We start from the raw sequence: 6000 nt of genomic DNA, 5'->3' as shown, positions 1-6000 counted from the left end.
GGAATGCAAATAATTTGAATCACTAAATTGCCTTCATCATTGTAGCTTAATGCTTCACCAAATAAACATCAAGCTCCTGCTGTAATACAAAGTCAGCTAATTGAGCAGTTTATCAGAATGACATTTTGGAAAGTGGAAATACATAGATTAAACGCCATCCATCATCTGCAACCGCTTGTCCCTGACGGGGTTGCGGGGGGCTGGAGCCGATCCCAGCTGACACTCGGCATAAGGCGGAGAGAGGACGCCAGTCTATCACAGGGCACATAGAGACGAACTGAGACCGACATCCATTCACACTCACATTCCCACCTACTGGAAATTGAGAGTCATCAATCAACCTAACACCTGCATGTCTTTTATACTGTGGGAGAAAAGCCGGAGAACCCAGAGAGAACCCGGGCAGATACGGGGAGAACTTGCAAACTCCATACAGAGGGGCCCCAGCCCAGAATCAAACCACCAGCCCCTTCGTCTAAACTCACATCTGATTAATATAGAATCAATTGTAGAGCATAAATATGGCAGAAATAAATATTAACCATCAACTCAGTAAAAAGAATAAAGACACTGTTAATTTTCTGCTCCAAAACTGCACGATGTTCAGCAGTTAAAGAAACCAAAACTTCCCACGGCACTTCAGTACATCCCCAGAGTCCCACCTGCACTTTTTTGCCACTATAAAGAGGCCAGCGGACTAATGGTATCACTAACCATTCTGCATCCTCCGCATTCAGCTGGTAGCAAATACAACCCCACGAGCTTCTCCACTGCTCTTAACTGCCTTCATGTGATATTAACCACTAGAAAAAAAGGGAAATGCATAAATACATTGAATCCATGAATAAGTAGGTAAATTCACATGAACATGCATATGTCATCCTCATTTGTAGTATATTATTTCAACTTTGAGATATTGACTCTTTACATCAGCCCCAACTGTGAGCACTTTTAAATCCAGGTTAAAAACAGTTCTCTTTCCATGTGCTTTTTTTTTTAACTGTGTTTTTTGTCTGTTTTTTTATGCTGTTTTAAGAAAATGTTTTGTCTTTATGACTTTGTGTAAAGCACATTGAGTTGCCTTCGTATGAAATGCGCTATATAAATAATGATGCCTTGCCTTGCCTTGACTACACTTGGCATTTTATATTTGACATTTAAGAGGACATTTTGCAAGAAAAAACATTAACAGTGGTTTAAAGGGTAGGCACCACATGTTGTGACTCAGCCCAGACACAGTGTTAGGGACAATTGCTCTTAAGTAGAAAAAAAACCTTTTTCAAAATTGCTTTACATTCTAACACTATTTCCTTATACTCAAATAATATAGATGTAAGACTTATTGGGATAATCACACAAGAGTGGAAGATACTGCTGTATGTATGCACCTTACCACACAGTAAGGTTACCACAAGGAGCAACACAAGGTGAGTAAGGCTTGCTACTTCTAACTAATGTATAGATTGTGTATCTTAGTGTAGACTTTATCCTGACTGAGAGACATACTGAATTGTCCATCCCTGAGCCTGAGTTGTTTTTTCTTTTTTTTGTTTTACAATTGTTCATTAAACTATAGTAGGATTCTCACAAGATGTGGATCCTCACAGTTTACATCAGCATATTCTCATCAACAGGTTTGTAGTGTATCGTACAAAAAGTATACGATATCTTCAAATGTTATGTTTTATTTACTGGCGGAAATGACGTCAGGAAGTGGATAGTGGCGGTTACATTCCGTTCTGTTTAGGAAACAAAAGGTGACGGTGAAGGTTTAGGCAACCAAACTACCCTTACATTACAAAAGATGATAATTAGGGTAAGGCATCAGAACAACTTGGTTCGGATTAGAAAAAAAAGGGAAAATCCTGTGTTTTAGGACCCATCCACCACTCTGACCTTCCCATCAGCGGTCCTATACTACGGCACCTCATTTTAATATGTGAAATCCACACAAAATAAACACGTGGAATACGCGCAAAATGCAGTGCATTACTTTTTGTAAGATATTATACAAACCAGGAATGACTATTGAGTATTTATCATTTTTTTATGTAAGTGGCGTTAGGGTTAGGATATTACACAGATATCTGACCTGAGTTGAGTGTTACACAAATCACAGATTATCAAAGGTCAGGCAGGATTTAAATAAAACTAAACGAGATATAAAGGAGCCAAGGAATAACTTAAGTATCAAATCAGACGTGCTGAAGGAGCAGGGTTGAGGAATATATCTTCAGATGAAAGAAGGCTAAATTGGATATTGATCCTAGGGGATTACAACAAAAATAGAAATGAAATATAAATTGTAATTCCTCTCTTTAGAAGAATGATACAAGGGTCAACGGCCAGAGAAAGATAAGAAGAAGAATAGATGAGAGAGAGGGAGTGGTATGATAGTTCAGAAGAGTAAAGACAGTGAACAGAACATGCAGACGATGTCTCAGTAAATTAGATAAACGCTCTATCAAGCCCTTAATTCTCTCCAGAGAACATTCTGGTAATACATCAGTGTGCATACTGAAAATGTTCTATTGTAATTTTCACTTGAGGGAAGATAACAAAATATTGATGCCAGTTCTGTGTCTAGATTTTAGTAGCTCGTAATTGGGATAACTTTTGTAAGGATGTAGCACTGTGAATACAATTTAATTAAACGGAACAATATGAAAACTAAACTGATACCGACATTTTTAAATTTTTAATCAATCAAAAATAGTTTTGATTATAGCTGTATAAGAAAAACATATTGCAAGTACATGTCTCCTCTTCATTCTGATGTTTCTTATGTACAGTATCTGCACTCCCACCCTCTCTGACTTCAGGCAAACAATCACACAGTACAAACAAAGCCAGGGTTTAACCTTTCCCACAAACACTCAGCACGTTACTCGCAATGGTGTCAGGCAGTGGCTGAGAAAAGGGTTAATGCTATACAAATGATGTAGGGGGGTGTTGAATATGTATGGGTGTAGGGCAGTGTGTGAGTGCTGGTGCATCTGCAGCAGGGTCTGTCAGGCAGTATTCCTCATTAGCGCTGACTAGAACAGACGTGCTAGCTCTGTGTTGTGTGCAGTCAGCCTCAGTCTGTCCACCTCCCTAGTGCGTAAAACTGCCATTCCGATAGAACCTTTTCACTCCCTACACTTTCAACTTCTGACTGTTGTTGACTCTTGTTAGCAAAATAGATTTTAACTTTTCTTCTCCTGTGGGAAAGTTTGTGCAGAATTGAACAGTGTCGCCAGCATTTCCACATTTTAACAGAGACAGAAAACTTTGCAGTTCAGGCTGGTGTGGGAGGAAGCTTTTAGTTGTCCTCTGTCAGCAGTTTCTGCTTGAAGACATGCAGCATGCGTGGGTTCAATAAGCTATCTGCACACAAGAATATAGCATCTCAATGACACAAATATCACAACTTTCTACTGAAAGAAGCTCTCTGTATTGAGGGAGTAAAGTTTTTTTAACCTTCTACAGCTTTCCTGCACTGTTCCCTAAACACACACTAACGATTTTGTGAATCGATTGCCGTAATTTGGAAAAAGCAAACAAAATCTAAAGACATAAGCAAATAAAGAGATGTATAGTGCTTAATCACTTACTAGATTTAGTATTTGCTTCTTTAATTAATCCTAGAAACCTTATCTTCTTAAAACAAGTGAAAGTAACTGCTATTAGTGGGCTATTGAATGAGAGATGAATGTGGCAGGTTGCTTAGGAAAAATAATTTGGACCTCAGAATATACATGACACTTTGATATGCATTCAGGCTGTTGGAAAGCTTTTGTCGCCACTAAACTTGCGCACATAAGACCAAAAGAACCTGTGTTATTCTCAAAGCACCAGCAAAGAGTGAAATGATTCCCTAACTGCGCTGTCAAGCAAATTGTGTCTTTGTGCTCCTTTGCATTGCATGTATATTTAAATTAAGTAACATGCATACATTTGGTGCACAATTGTCCTCTTTTACTACGACTGGGCCCTGGTGCAAAAACAGTCCAATTCAGAAAGATTAGCGTTGATAGCTACACTCAGTTACACTGAAAGTCTCAAACAAACAAACAAACACACACACACACACACACACCTTGGACAACAGGGTGGCGTTGTCCTTGACTCTGTCTTTGAGGTCTGTCTTTGGACTGTGATATCATTGGCACAATATCTTGTGTGATTCGACCTTGAGATGGATCAAATAGCATTTCATAGCAGTTCATAGAGCTATCATCGGCTGCAATCCTGAATACGCCCTCCCAACATACATTTCTATATTGAACAATACAGTTTATTGCAACAATTCAAAAACTTAGCTTAGCTACTAGCCCCCTTTACATACGTTGTTAAGCGCCTTTACAGACTAACATTCTGAAAATGTTAAGGTTGCTAGAGATAGCCCAAGGCTGAGAGAATACAGTGTGAACAGTTCTCATGTAAATTTTGAAAAACTAAACTGATCTCATTCTTTGTGGTGTGGTCACATTGGCCTCTACACAAAAAAGGTGCCATGTTGTGTTTATGCAACATTAGGTATGCACAAACACACAGTGGTGTTGAAATATTCTCCTCCTGGACCTTTTCACCGGAGTTTTCTTGGATTTTATTTCCTAACCTGCACCGTCTCTCTTTCTTAATGCACATTCCCCAAAATGATGCTATCAACACTTAACTCCCCAGACAGCAATACCCTTTTCTAAGAGAACAGGGTTAGACTAAAGTCCCTTCAGCAATGGCACTGCAGTATTTGTCTAAAGAAAGTGAATGAATAGTCTGGCACACACAAAATTAAAAACTATCGTTCACATGGAGCACACACTTGTCTGGCTGCAAAGACATTTGTCAGCTGCTCATGGTACAACGATTTGGTAATTTGATACTCCATCAAAATTTGAGGCAATGTGAAGAGCTCCTGAGATGCAGGTGTGGAGGAAAAGGTCTCCCTTCATGCATGTATGGTATGCTGCATTTATAATGGAGACAAATGTTTATACATATTTAGAAGACACACATTTCTGCTGGGGTCTTAACAATCTTGGTTTGGTTTGCTGCAGTGATATCACATGAATGTATATATGACCATCAAGACCAAAGAAAAACCTAAAAGAAACTGAATCTCAATACTTACAATAATTATTTAGACAGAGTCTATATTTTTCTGAGCCTAAACGCCTCTTTTTACTAATTTGCATATTTACACGCCACAACTAGGTGCTATTGTTGCTTTACTGAATGATTTGCAGAATCCTTCATTTGTTAATTATATTTTGCTCTGTCTGAACTGTATGTTGAGCTCCAACGTAAATTACTTTTTCCTCAACTTTACACCTTATGTCTTCAGTACTTGTGTTAAGAACTTGTCATATGTACCTAATTAAGCTGCTCATTATATTATTTCATGTAATGTCCTTTAGCAGCTCTCAGAGGGCAAACTGTGTGTACTCGACTTGAATCCGATCTGTTTCTCTAAGCCTCTGTCTCTCCTTCTCTTTATGTTGTTTACAGAATACTCTTAATTTAGTGGCTTATTTTTTATATTCATTCTTCTCAGTCGACATTGGTTTGTTTCAAATGTGAAATTGATGTTGGTATTTGTTGCCTAGACATTACCGAACCTAAAGGAACATACTTTACCCATTTTATTCCAGGTTTGTGTCTGTGTTTGTGTCATGGCAATGTGGGCATTGTGGATGAACGGTGTTTGGCCCGTTTCAGAGGCGGAAAAGGAGCATCGTCTGAAAACATTCCCAACATTACAATGACACAGACCTGGATTAAAATGGGTGTAGTATGTCTTAAAGCACTGAGGCACCAGAACAGAAAACATAAGTCCTTTTTGAGATAGTCATATAACGTATATGACAAAGAGAATAGGTAAAGTTTTAGGAAAAAAAAATATCTCCTCATAATGCTAACATACATTTCTATATTGAACGATACAGTTACGATTTCCGAGATACTGCCATAAAGAAGATCCACCATTACACGGCTTTGCCTTTATACACTGACAGA

General features: G+C 38.5%; 1 protein-coding gene across 1 annotated transcript in view; it reads right to left on the bottom strand.

Annotated features, from left to right (window-relative positions):
• Window positions 1–267: 267 nt before the first annotated feature.
• Window positions 268–6000, bottom strand: part of LOC310956366 (microfibrillar-associated protein 3-like) — a 150867-nt gene continuing 145134 nt past the window's right edge. The window contains exon 4 of the transcript XR_014593475.1: window positions 268–299. The gene's annotated coding sequence lies outside the window, so the exon portion shown is untranslated. The remainder of the gene's footprint in view (window positions 300–6000) is intronic.

The sequence above is a fragment of the Echiichthys vipera genome, assembly GCF_963691815.1.
Source record: "Echiichthys vipera genome assembly, chromosome: 14".
Taxonomy (NCBI): domain Eukaryota; kingdom Metazoa; phylum Chordata; class Actinopteri; order Perciformes; family Trachinidae; genus Echiichthys; species Echiichthys vipera.
This window is presented reverse-complemented; position numbering and strand designations above follow the sequence as displayed.